Source organism: Arachis stenosperma, chromosome 9, assembly GCF_014773155.1.
Source record: "Arachis stenosperma cultivar V10309 chromosome 9, arast.V10309.gnm1.PFL2, whole genome shotgun sequence".
Lineage (NCBI taxonomy): Eukaryota > Viridiplantae > Streptophyta > Magnoliopsida > Fabales > Fabaceae > Arachis > Arachis stenosperma.
The window spans coordinates 117,615,248-117,629,119 of record NC_080385.1 but is presented as its reverse complement, the minus strand read 5'-3'; the positions used below and the strand labels follow the sequence as shown (position 1 = coordinate 117,629,119).

Below are 13,872 nucleotides of genomic sequence, written 5' to 3'. Positions count from 1 at the left end.
ACCATTTAATGCCTAACTGAGATTACAAGGTGACCATAGCTTGCTTCATACCAACAATCTGTGGATCGACCCTTACTCACGTAGGTATTACTTGGATGACCCAGTACACTTGCTGGTTAAGTTGAATGGAGTTGTGTCCACACATGCCATTACCATGATCTCTTTGGGGTATTTTTGATTTCATACAAATATAAAGAGACTAACTTTAAGGATCACAATTTCGTCCACCACTGCCCAGCCACCGTCAAGCCAAGTCCATCGTCGACGTTGTGATGTGCCGGGAGCGAGGCAGCCTGCAGATAGAAAGAGAGATACGATGTGCCTGTCCTGAGCTGCTCTGTTCTTGTTCCTTGTTGCGGTAAGAGTTACATTTCGAAACCCTTTAAAATCTGCACTTTGTTATATTTGTGTAGAAATCCTATGGTTTTAATAACGTAGGGCTGAGTTCGAGTTATTTCCTGTCGCGGTTAGAGCTGTTGGTGCTGTTATGAGTAGTTGGAGCTGAGGCTGCCTCTGCCGCCAGAGAACACTCTGTCGGTAAGGGTTTTAAATTGTGGTTTCTGTCCTTTTGGATTTCAAGAAGGTTTTGATGCTGCATGGTTATTATAGTTGATCTACCGGAGCTTCTGGCTGCTACCGGGGCTGCTGTCGGGTCAGTTTTGGATTGCAGCTCGTCCGTTCTGCTGTTATCATTAGTTCATTTTATTTCGAACTCTCGATGTTAGTATTCCATTATCAATTACTGAGAATTTTGCGATGTTAATATCTCATGGTTGAGTTTTGAAAATTGTATGATTAAAGTGAAAGCTGTTGCGATGTCGTCTCGCTTCGTTTCTCGTGGTGAGACTAATTGGTTTTGTTCCTTGTTACCGCGATGCTCTATTTAGAATTATGTTCTAATTTCATTTAATATCCATTTCGCATTAGTCCCAATTTACGTCAGATAAGTCGTCGTTGCTGTGAACCTCAATTGTCGCTGTTGGTATTGCCAGAAATCGTTGAGTGTAACACCCCAATTAGCCTAAGCTTTACCTCGCGTCGTAAAGCAAAGGTTAATCAAGGAATACGATAGTACTAAGCTCATACATATGATATATAGAGGGAATAATATTATCTATAAGCCTGATGAAGGGTATAGCTCAAAAACATGATTTAAAAGCGCAGAATGAACTAACGAAGCATCTAACATAAAGCACAAGAAACAGATGTAATATAACAAAGTATAGTAGTATAATATCATAGGAATCTAGCCATGGCTCGCGGAGTTTAAGCCGGCTAGCCATATACAGACCATATATGAAACCAGACAGTAGAAAAAGCTTATACAATTTTTGTTCTCTCAAATACAAGCCTCTAGGCAAAACAAAATACAAGGGTGAGAAACATAATCAAAATAACTCAAAAATAAACTAAAAAGGTATCCGGATCCTCCACTCCTGTCACCAACCAGACAACTCACCGAGGTGGGTTGAGACCTACATCTAAAAACAACAACAAAAATATGGTATGAGAACTGGAGGTTCTCAGTATGGTAACAGTGCCCAGCGATGTAGGATATAAGACCATGGGATGCCAGAGGCAATCCTAGACTCCATATCCATCACAAGAATTCAAGCTTAAAGCATTCTAAGCCAAATAAGCATAATATGTAAAACCTTAACAAAACTTAAGCCGTAGTACCATAAAATGGTAATCTATCTTAGGGAATTTCTACTCTAATCAAACACCGCTATCCCACAACCTTCACCAACCAATCCTCCAAGCGATCCCATCGCTACCACCTTCTGAACTTCCTCAATCCCAGCAGAAAACACAAATAATATACAATGCAAGTAAAACATAAGTATTGGCATATAAGGCAATTAATTCAAATAGAAATTAGGCATGTTATACAAATAGGCAAGCCATTACAAGTAGACAAAGCATACAAACAGATAGAAAATGCATATGATGAATGCCTGCCCTACTCGCAGTGATATCACATTGTCGGTTCAACTGCCATCCCGACACATCTCTATGGAGATGTTGCCCTTCGGAATCATTATAAGGGAACCCCCGAGATATAGTGCTCGGATCACTATCTAGGGTTTTGCGCCTGTATGCTCTATTGATCCGAAGGGATGCGAGCGGGATACTATTGCCACCGACCTCACATCTAAGCGCAAGCGGGATTAACCACCGTCCTTACGCCGCCGTAGCTATCTCGACAAGCGGGATTAACCACCGTCCCTGCCAGGCGCATAGCGTCTCATGATCTCAATATACAAATGATACATCAGTGGTTTTCAGAAAACATTTTCAACATCACATGGATCCATCATTTCCTTCAGAGTCCTCGACTTATCTCAACCACTGCCAATTCATATTTCCATTCCTCTTCTCACTCTGCCAACCCATCCTCAGTACACCAGAAACCTAAGCCTCCGTTTCTCTAATTTTTTATAATAATCATAACTAGAACCCTTAGCCTATCTCCCATATTCCCATACTCAAAATTAAGCCCAAAAGCCTTAAAATGGTGTTATAGAAGCTTATAACCTTGAGCAACTTGCTCTCCAGTTACATCTTCATCCTCTTCAGAGGAAGAATAGTCTTCAGAGCTCATGAATGACAAAAGGAGGTTTAATGGAATCTCTATGGTCTCTATATGAGCCTCAGATTCCTCTAGGTCCTCAATAGGAAACTCCTTCTTGCTTGAGAGACGTCCCATGAGGTCTTCCTCCTTGGGATTCACGTTGGTGCACGAAATTGTGATCAATACTTTTCAAAACATAAACAATCCCTAGTAATGGCTCCAAAGACTTGGTGCTCAATACCATGGCATAAACACAACTTCGCACAACTAACCAGTGCACTGGGTCGTCCAAGTAAAACCTTACGCGAGTAAGGGTCGATCCCACGGAGATTGGTGGTATGAAGCAAGCTATGGTCACCTTGTAAATCTCAGTCAGGCAGACTCAAATGGGTATAGTGGTAAACGAATAAAACAATAAGATAAAGATAGAGATACTTATGCATAACATTGGTGAGAGCTTCAGATAAGCGTATGAAGATGCCTTCCCTTCCGTCTCTCTGCTTTCCTACTGTCTTCATCCAATCCTTCTTACTCCTTTCCATGGCAAGCTTGTGTAGGGTTTCACCGTTGTCAATGGCTCCATCCTCTCATTGGAATATTGCTCTGTCACAGCATAGGCTAAACCATCTGTCGGTTCTCAATCAGGCCGGAATAGAATCCAGTGATTCTTTTGCGTCTGTCACTAACGCCCCGCCCTCAGGAGTTTGAGCACGTCACAGTCATTCAATCATTGAATCCTACTCAGAATACCACAGACAAGGTCAGACCTTCCGGATTCTCTTGAATGCCACCATCAGTTCTTGCCTATACCACGAAGACTCTGATCTCACGGAATGGCTGGCTCGTTTGTCAAGCGAGCACTCGATTGTCAGGCGATCAACCATGCATCATGCAATCAGAAATCCAAGAGATAAACACTAGGGCTCGAATGCTTGTAGAACAAGAATGGTTGTCAGTCCCTTGGTTCATAGGTGAGAATGATGATGAGTGTCACGGATCATCACATTCATCAAGTTGAAGAACAAGTGATATCTTGGACAAAGAACAAGCGGAATTGAATAGAAGAACAATAGTAATGCATTAATACTCGAGGTACAGCAGAGCTCCACACCTTAATCTATGGTGTGTAGAACTCCACCGTTGAAAACATAAGAACAAGGTCTAGGCATGGCCGTGAGGCCAGCCTCCATGATCTAAGACAGCATAAAATTAGAAGATAGCTACCAGATGTCAAAATACAATAGTAAAAGGTCCTACTTATAGAAACTAGTAGCCTAAGGTGTACAAAGATGAGTAAATGACATAAAAATCCACTTCCGGGCCCACTTGGTGTGCTTGGGCTGAGCAATGAAGCATTTTCGTGTAGAGACTTGTCTTGGAGTTAAACGCCAGCTTTATGCCAGTTTGGGCGTTTAACTCCCATTTAGGTGCCAGTTCCGGCGTTAACGCTGGAATTTCTTGAGGTGCTTTGAACGCCGGTTTGGGCCATCAAATCTTGGGCAAAGTATGGACTATCATATATTGCTGGAAGCCCAGGATGTCTACTTTCCAACGCCGTTGGAGCGCGCCAATTGGGCTTCTGTAGCTCCAGAAAATCCACTTCGAGTACAGGGAGGTCAGAATCCAACAGCATCTGCAGTCCTTTTCATCTCTGAATCAGATTTTTGCTCAGAACCTTCAATTTCAGCCAGAAATACCTGAAATCACAGAAAAACACACAACTCATAGTAAAGTCCAGAAAAGTGAATTTTAACTAAAAACTAATAAAATATACTAAAAACTAACTAATCATACTAAAAACATACTAAAACAAGCCAAAAGCGTATAAATTATCCCTCATCACAACACCAAACTTAAATTGTTGCTTGTCCCCAAGCAACTGAAGATCAAATAAGATAAAAGAAGAGAATATGCAATGAACTCCAAAAACATCTATGAAGATCAGTATTAATTAGATGAGCGGGGCTTTTAGCTTTTTGCCTTTGAATAGTTTTGGCATCTCACTTTATCCTTTGGAACTCAGAATGATTGGCTTCTTTAGGAACTCAGAATCCAGATAGTGTTATTGATTCTCCTAGTTAAGTATGATGATTCTTGAACACAGCTACTTTATTGAGTCTTGGCTGTGGCCCAAAGCACTCTGTCTTCCAGTATTACCACCGGATACATACATGCCACAGACACATAATTGGGTGAACCTTTTCAGATTGTGACTCAGCTTTGCTAAAGTCCCCAATTAGAGGTGTCCAGGGTTCTTAAGCACACTCTTATTGCCTTGGATCACAACTTTATTTCTTTCTTTTTCTTTCTCTTTTCTCTTTTTTTTTCGTTTTCTCCCCCTTTTTTTTTTCGTTTGCTCTTTTTTTTTTTTTTTGTATTCACTGCTTTTTCTTGCTTCAAGAATCATTTTTATGATTTTTTAGATCCTCAGTAACATGTCTCCTTTTCATCATTCTTTCAAGAGCCAACATTCATGAACCACAAATTCAAAAGACATATACACTGTTCAAGCATATTCAGAGAACAAGTGTTCCACACATCAAAATAATTAACTGTTATAAAATTCAAAATTCATGCAATTCTTTTCCTTTTCAATTAAGCACGTTTTTATTTAAGAAAGGTGATGGATTCATAGGATATTCATAACTTTAAGGCATAAACACTAAGACACTAATGATCATAAGACACAAACATGGATAAACATAAGCACTAAAAATTCGAAAAACAGAAGAATAAAGAACAAGGAAATCAAGGAACGGTCCACCTTAGTGATGGTGGCTCTTCCTTCCTCTTGAAGGTCCTATGGAGTGCTTGAGCTCCTCAATGTCTCTTCCTTGCCTTTGTTGCTCCTCTCATGATCTTTGATCTTCTCTTATTTCATGGAGGGAATGGAGTGTTCTTGGTGCTCCACCCTTAGTTGTCCCATGTTGGAACTCAATTCTCCTAGGGAGGTGTTTAGTTGCTCCCAATAGTTTTGTGGAGGAAAGTGCATCCCTTGAGGCATCTCAGGGATCTCATGATGAGAGGGGTCTTGTGTGCTCCATCCTTTTCTTGGTAATGGGCTTATCCTCATCAATGGTGATGTCTCCCTCTATGTCAACTCCAACTGAATAACAGAGGTGACAAATGAGGTGAGGAAAGGCTAACCTTGCTAAGGTAGAGGACTTATCCGCCACCTTGTAGAGTTCTTGGGCTATGACCTCATGAACTTCCACTTCTTCTCCAATCATGATGCTATGGATCATGAGGCCCGGTCTAGAGTAACTTCGGACCGGTTGCTAGTGGGAATGATTGAGCGTTGGATAACTCCAACCATCCTCTAGCCACGGGTTTGAGTCATGCCTTCTCAATTGAACCGGCTTGCCTCTTGAATCTCTCTTCCATTGTGCGCCCTCTTCACATATGATTGTGAGGACTTGGTCCAACCTTGATCAAAGTTGACCCTTCTTGTGTAAGGATGTTCATCTCCTTGCATCATAGGCAAGTTGAACGCCACCCTCACACTTTCCGGACCAAAATCCAAGTATTTCCCCCGAACCATTGTGAGATAATTCTTTGGATCCGGGTTCATACTTTGATCATGGTTCTTGGTGATCCATGCATTGGCATAGAATTCTTGAACCATCAAGATTCTGACTTGTTGAATGGGGTTGTAAGCACTTCCCAACCTCTTCTTCGATCTCATGGCGGATCTCCGGATTCCCCTTTTTGAGTGAAAAGGGGACCTCAGGGATCACCTTCTTCAAGGCCACAACTTCATAGAAGTGGTCTGATGCACCCTTGAGATGATCTATCCATCTCCCATGACTCGGAGGTGGAAGCTTTTGCTTTCCCTTTCCTCTTTCTAGAGGTTTCTCCGGCCTTGGATGCCATAAATGGTTATGGAAAACGAAAAAGCAACGCTTTTACCACACCAAACTTAAAATGTTTGCTCGTCCTCGAGCAAAAGAAGAAAGAAGAGAGTAGAAGAAGAAGAAATGAGGAAGAGGGAGATGGTGGTGTATTCGGCCAAAGAGGGGAGAAGTGTTGTTTAGGTTGTGTGAAAATGAAGGGGTTAAGAAGGGTTTATATAGGAGGGAGGGGAGATGAGGTCGGCCATTATGGGTGGTTTGGGAGGGAAAGTGGTTTGAATTTGAAGGGTGAGGTTGGTGGGGTTTTATGAAGGATGTGAGTGGTGAAGAGAAAGATGGGATTTGATAGGTGAAGGGTTTTTGGGGAAGAGGTTTTGAGGTGATTGGTGAATGGGGAAAAGAGAGAGAGTGGTGGTGGGGTCCTGTGGGTCCACAGCCTGTGGTGTCAAGGAAAAGGCATCCCTGCACCAAATGGCATCAAAATTCACGTTTTGAGCCATTGCTGGCGTTAAACGCCGGGCTGGTGCCCATTCCTGGCGTTTAACGCCAGGTTCTTGCCCTTTTCTGGCGTTTAACGCCAGTCTGGTGCCCCTTTCTGGCGTTAAACGCCCAGAATGGTGCCAGACTGGGCGTTAAACGCCCAACTGCTAGGCTTACTGCGTTTGAACGCCAGCAGCATCTTCCTCCAGGTGTGCTGTTTTCTTCCTGTTTTTCATTCTGTTTTTGCTTTTTCAATTAATTTTGTGACTTCTTATGATCATCAACCTACAAAATAAAATAAAATAACAAAAGAAAATATGTAAAATATAATATTGGGTTGCCTCCCAACAAGCGCTTCTTTAATGTCAGTAGCTTGACAGAGGGCTCTCATGGAGCCTCACAGATACTCAGAGCAATGTTGGAACCTCCCAACACCAAACTTAGAGTTTGAATGTGGGGGTTCAACACCAAACTTAGAGTTTGGTTGTGGCCTCCCAACACCAAACTTAGAGTTTGACTGTGGGGGCTCTTCTTGACTCTGATTTGAGAGAAGCTCTTCATGCTTCATCTCTATGGTGACAGAGGGATATCCTTGAGCCTTAACACAAAGGATTCTCCATTCACTTGAATGATCAGTTCACCTCTATCACATCAATCACAGCCTTTGCTGTGGCTAGGAAAGGTCTGCCAAGGATGATGGTTTCATCCATGCATTTCCCAGTCTCTAGGACTATGAATCAGTAGGGATGTAATGGTCTTCAATCTTAACCAAAACATTCTCTACAAGTCCATAAGCTTATTTCTTGAGTTGTCTGCCATCTCTAGTGAGATTCTTGCAGCTTGTACCTCAAAGATCCTTAGCTTCTCCATTACTGAGAGGGCATGGGTTTACACTTGACCCTAAGTCACACAGAGCCTTCTTGAAGGTCATGGTGCCTATGGTACAAGGTATGAAAAACTTCCCAGGGTCTTGTCTCTTTTGAGGTAATTTCTGCCTAGACAAGTCATCCAGTTCTTTGGTGAGCAAAGGAGGTTCATCCTCCCAAGTCTCATTTCCAAATAACTTGTCATTTAGCTTCATGATTGCTCCAAGGTATTTAGCAACTTGCTCTTCAGTGACATACTTATCCTCTTCAGAGGAGGAATACTCATCAGAGCTCATGAAAGGCAGAAGTAAGTCCAATGGAATCTCTATGGTCTCATTTTGAGTCTCAGATTTCCATGGTTCCTCATTAGGGAACTCAGTGGAGGTTAGTGCACGCCCATTGAAGCCTTCCTCAGTGGCGTCCACTTCCTCTCCATCCTCTCCAAATTCGGCCATGTTTATAGCTTTGCACTCTCCTTTTGGATTTTCTTCTGTGTTGCTTGGGAGAGTACTTGGAGGGAGTTCAGTAACTTTCTTGCTCAGCTGTCCCACTTGTGCCTCCAAATTTCTAATGGAGGACCTTGTTTCATTCATGAAACTTTGAGTGGTCTTAATTAGATCAGAGACCATGGTTGCTAAGTCAGAGGGTGCTGCTTAGGATTCTCTGTCTGTTGCTGAGAAGATGATGGAAAAGGTTTGCCATTGTTAAACCTGTTTCTTCCACCATTATTATTGAAACCTTATTGAGGTCTCTCTTGATTCTTCCATGAGAGATTTGGTGATTTTTCCATGAAGAATTATAGGTGTTACCATAGGGTTTCTCCTAGGTAATTCACCTCTTCCATTGAAGGGTTCTCAGGATCATAAGCTTCTTCCTCAGATGAAGCATCCTTGGTACTACTTGGTGCATTTTGCATTCCAGACAGACTTTGAGAAATCAAATTGACTTGTTGAGTCATTTTATTCTGAGCCAAAATAGCGTTCAGAGTATCAATCTCAAGAACTCCTTTCTTCTGACTTGTCCCATTGTTCACAGGATTTCTCTCAGAAGTGTACATGAATTGGTTATTTGCAACCATTTCAATGAGCTCTTGAGCTTCTGTAGGCGTCTTCTTCAGATGAAGAGATCCTCCAGCAGAGCTATCTAAGGACATCTTAGATAGTTCAGAGAGACCATCATAGAAAATACCTATGATGCTCCATTCAGAAAGCATGTCAGAAGGACATTTTCTGATCAATTGTTTGTATCTTTCCCAAGCTTCATAGAGGGATTCTCCATCCTTCTGTCTGAAGGTTTGGACTTCCACTCTAAGCTTACTCCATCTTTGTGGTGGAAAGAACTTTGCCAAGAAGGCATTGACTAGCTTTTCCCAAGAGTCCAAGCTTTCTTTAGGTTGAGAGTCCAACCATATTCTAGCTCTGTCTCTTACAGCAAAAGGGAATAGCATCAGTCTATAGACCTCAGGGTCTACCCCATTAGTCTTGACTGTGTCACAGATTTGCAAGAATTCAGCTAAGAACTGATGAGGATCTTCCATTGGAAGTCCATGGAACTTGCAATTCTGTTGCATTAGAGAACTAATTGAGGTTTAAGCTCAAAGTTGTTTGCTCCAATGGCAGGGATAGAGATGCTTCTCCCATAGAAGTCTTGACTGGGTGCAGATTCAGCTAAGACTGATGAGATCTTCCATTGGAAGTCCATGGAACTTGCAATTCTGTTGCATTAGAAACTAATTGAGTTTAAGCTCAAGTTGTTTGCTCCATGGCAGGGATAGAGATCTTCTCCCATAGAAGTCGGGAGTGGTGCAGTAAGTCCCCGCACCTTCCGTGCATTGTTTGCATTATTGTTGTTTTCGGCTGCCATGTCTTCTTCTTCTTTGAAGAATTCGGTCAGGTCCTCTAAAGAGAGTTGTGCTTTGGCTTCTCTTATCTTTCTCTTCAAGGTCCTTTCGGTTCAGGGTCAGCTTCAACAATGCCTTTGTCTCTGCTCCTGCTCATATGAAAGAGAAGAGAACAGAAAATGTGGATCCTCTATGTCACAGTATAGATTCCTTGAGGTGTCAGAGGAAAGAGAAATAGAAAGAAGAGGAGAAGAAATTCGAACTTTATTAGATAAGGTTCGAATTGTGCATTGAAGGAGTGGTACTCCATAAATAGAAGGATGTGAGAAGGAGGGAAGTAATTTTTCGAAAATTAATTAGAATATTTTGAAACATTTTTTTAAAAACACTAATTGATTTTTGAAATAAAAGTGGAAAAGAAATCAAGTGATTTTTGAAAAAGGATTTGAAATTAGAAGTTAAAAGATTTGATTGAGAACTTATTTTGAAAAAGATGTATTGAGAGATATGATTTGAAAACAATTTTAAAAAGATTTGATTTGAAAATAATGACTTGCCTAACAAGAAAAGATATGATTCAAAACATTAAACCTTTCTCACAGAAAAGGCAACAATCTTGAAATTTTGAATCAAATCATTATTGTTAGTATCTTTGAAAAGGAAAGAAATTAATTTTGAAAACATTTGATTGAAAAGATATGATTTTGAAAAGATTTGATTTTTGAAAAACTTTGAAAACTTGAAAAAATTTGATTTGAAAAACAAAATCTTCCCCCCTAGCACCATCCTGGCGTTAAACGCCCAAATGGTATCCATTCTGGCGTTTAACGCCCAAATGCACCCTTTTTGGGCGTTAACGCCCAACCATGTACCCTGGCTGGCGTTTAAACGCCAGTCTGCCTTCTTCACTGGGCATTTTGAATGCCCAGCTTTTTCTGTATAATTCCTCTGCAGTATGTTCGAATCTTCAATTCTCTGTATTATTGACTTGAAAAACACAAATAAAAATATTTTTGGATTTTTAATAATCAAATGCAACAAGAATCAATAACAATGCATGCAAGGCACCAAACTTAGCAGTTTGTATACTACTGACACTATAAGACCATAAACACTCAAGTCAAAGAATTCAAAGATCAGAGTAAGAATCATCAAGAATTACTTGAAGATCTTTAAGACACATGAATGAATGCATGCAATTGACACCAAACTTAAGATGAGACACTAGACTCAAACAAGAAATACTTTTTGGATTTTATGATTTTATGATTTTTTTGTGTTTTTCGAAAGTTAAGTGAAAACATCAAAATTCTTAATGAGAATTCCAGGAATCAGTGCAATGCTAGTCTAAGACTCCGGTCCAGGAATTAGACATGGCTTCACAGCCAGCCAAGCTTTCAAAGAAAGCTTCGGTCCAAAACACTAGACATGGCCAAAGGCCAGCCAAGCCTTAGCAGATCACTGCTCCAAAAGCAAGATTGATAAAAAAGATCAACAAGCTCTTGTGATGATAAGTTGAAACCTCGGTCCAATGAAATCAGACATGGCTTCACAGCCAGCCAGATTTCAACAAATCATCATGAAACTCTAGAATTCATCTTCAAGAATTTCGAAAAAAAATAAATGCCTAATCTAAGCAACAAGATGAACCGTCAGTTGTCCATACACAAGAACAATCCCCGGCAACGGCGCCAAAAACTTGGTGCTGTTGCCGGATTTTGGCACTGATGTTACCGGACCAAAAGCTTGCTCAAAACTCGAACAATCCCCGGCAACGGCGCCAAAAACTTGGTGCACGAAATTGTGATCAATACTTTTCAAAACATAAATAATCCTAGTAATGGCTCCAAAGACTTGGTGCTCAATACCATGGCATAAACACAACTTCGCACAACTAACCAGCAAGTGCACTGGGTCGTCCAAGTAATAAACCTTACCGAGTAGGGTCGATCCCACGAGATTGGTGGTATGAAGCAAGCTATGGTCACCTTGTAAATCTCAGTCAGGCAGACTCAAATGGTATAGTGGTAAACGAATAAAACATAAGATAAAGATAGAGATACTTATGCAACATTGGTGAGAGCTTCAATAAGCGTATGAAGATGCCTTCCCTTCCGTCTCTCTGCTTTCCTACTGTCTTCATCCAATCCTTCTTACTTCTTTCCATGGCAAGCTTGTGTAGGGTTTCACCGTTGTCAATGGCTACCTCCCATCCTCTCATTGGAAATACGTCCCTGATGCTCTGTCACAGCATAGGCTAACCATCTGTCGTTCTCAATCAGGCCGGAATAGAATCCAGTGATTCTTTTGCGTCTGTCACTAACGCCCCGCCCTCAGAGTTTGAAGCACGTCACAGTCATTCAATCATTGAATCCTACTCAGAATACCACAGACAAGGTTAGACCTTCCGGATTCTCTTGAATGCCGCCATCAGTTCTTGCCTATACCACGAAGACTCTGATCTCACGGAATGGCTGGCTCGTTTGTCAGCGAGCACTCGGTTGTCAGGCGATCAACCATGCATCATGCAATCAGAAATCCAAGAGATAAACACTAGGGCCTCGAATGCTTGTAGAACAAGAATGGTTGTCATCCCTTGTTCATAGGTGAGATGATGATGAGTGTCACGGATCATCCATTCATCAAGTTGAAGAACAAGTGATATCTTGGACAAAGAACAAGCGGAATTGAATAGAAGAACATAGTAATTGCATTAATACTCGGGTACAGCGAGCTCCACACCTTAATCTATGGTGTGTAAACTCCACCGTTGAAAATACATAAGACAAGGTCTAGCATGGCCAAGCCTCCCAATGATCTAAGGCTAATTAGAAGATAGCTACCAAGATGTCAATACAATGAGGTCCTACTTATAGAAAACTAGTAGCCCAAAGATAGTAATGACATAAAATCTACTTCCGGGCCCACTTGGTGTGTGCTTGGGCTGAGCAATGAAGCATTTTCGTGTAGAGACTTGTCTTGGAGTTAAACGCCAGCTTTTATGCCAGTTTGGGCGTTTAACTCCCATTTAGGTGCCAGTTCCGGCGTTTTAACGCTGGAATTTCTTGAGGTGACTTTGAACGCCGGTTTGGGCCATCAAATCTTGGGCAAAGTATGGACTATCATATATTGCTGGAAAGCCCAGAATGTCTACTTTCCAACGCCGTTGAGAGCACGCCAATTGGTCTTCTGTAGCTCCAGAAAATCCACTTCGAGCGCAGGGAGGTCAGAATCCAACAGCATCTGCAGTCCTTTTCAGTCTCTGAATCAGATTTTTGCTCAGAACCTTCAATTTCAGCCAGAAAATACCTGAAATCACAGAAAAACACACAAACTCATAGTAAAGTCCAGAAAAGTGAATTTTAACGAAAAACTAATAAAAATATACTAAAAACTAACTAGATCATACTAAAAACATACTAAAAACAATGCCAAAAAGCGTATAAATTATCCGCTCATCACACGTCCTCTCCTTCCTCTCTAGGTTCGGCCATGTTGATAATATCAATGGCCTTGCACTCTCTTTTTGGATTCTTTTCAGTATTACTTGGCAGAGTACTAGGAGGAGTTTCAGTGACTTTCTTACTCAGCTGGCCCACTTATGCCTCCAAATTTCTGATGGAGGACCTTGTTTCACTCATGAAACTTAAAGTGGCCTTAGACAGATCAGAGACTATGTTTGCTAAGTTAGAGGTGCTCTGCTCAGAATTCTCTGTCTGTTGCTGAGAAGATGATGGAAAAGGCTTGCCATTGCTAAACCTATTTCTTCCACCATTACTAAAGCCTTGTTGAGGCTTTTGTTGATCCTTCCATGAGAAATTTGGATGATTTCTCCATGATGAATTATAGGTGTTTCCATAAGGTTCACCCATGTAATTTACCTCTGCTATTGCAGGGTTCTCAAGATCATAAGCTTCTTCTTCAGAAGATGCCTCTTTAGTACTGTTGGATGCATTTTGCCATCCATTCAGACTTTGAGAAATCATGTTGACTTGCTGAGTCAACACTTTGTTCTGAGCCAATATGGCATTCAGAGCATCAATTTCAAGAACTCCCTTCCTCTGAGGTGTCCCATTTTTCACAGAATTCCTCTCAGAAGTGTACATGAATTGGTTATTTGTAACCATTTCAATAAGTTCCTGAGCTTCTGCAGGCGTTTTCTTTAGGTGAATGGATCCACCTGCAGAATGGTCCAGTGACATCTTAGAGAACTCAGACAGACCATAATAGAATATATCTATCATGGTCCATTATGAAAAC

The 13,872-nt window shown here is 41.2% G+C and overlaps 1 non-coding gene across 1 annotated transcript; it reads left to right on the top strand.

The window, feature by feature from the left end:
- Positions 1-8,979: 8,979 nt before the first annotated feature.
- Positions 8,980-9,087, top strand: LOC130953885 (small nucleolar RNA R71). The gene has a single exon (XR_009076045.1). It is a non-coding gene; the product is annotated as a small nucleolar RNA R71 (small nucleolar RNA).
- The last annotated feature ends 4,785 nt before the right edge of the window (positions 9,088-13,872 follow it).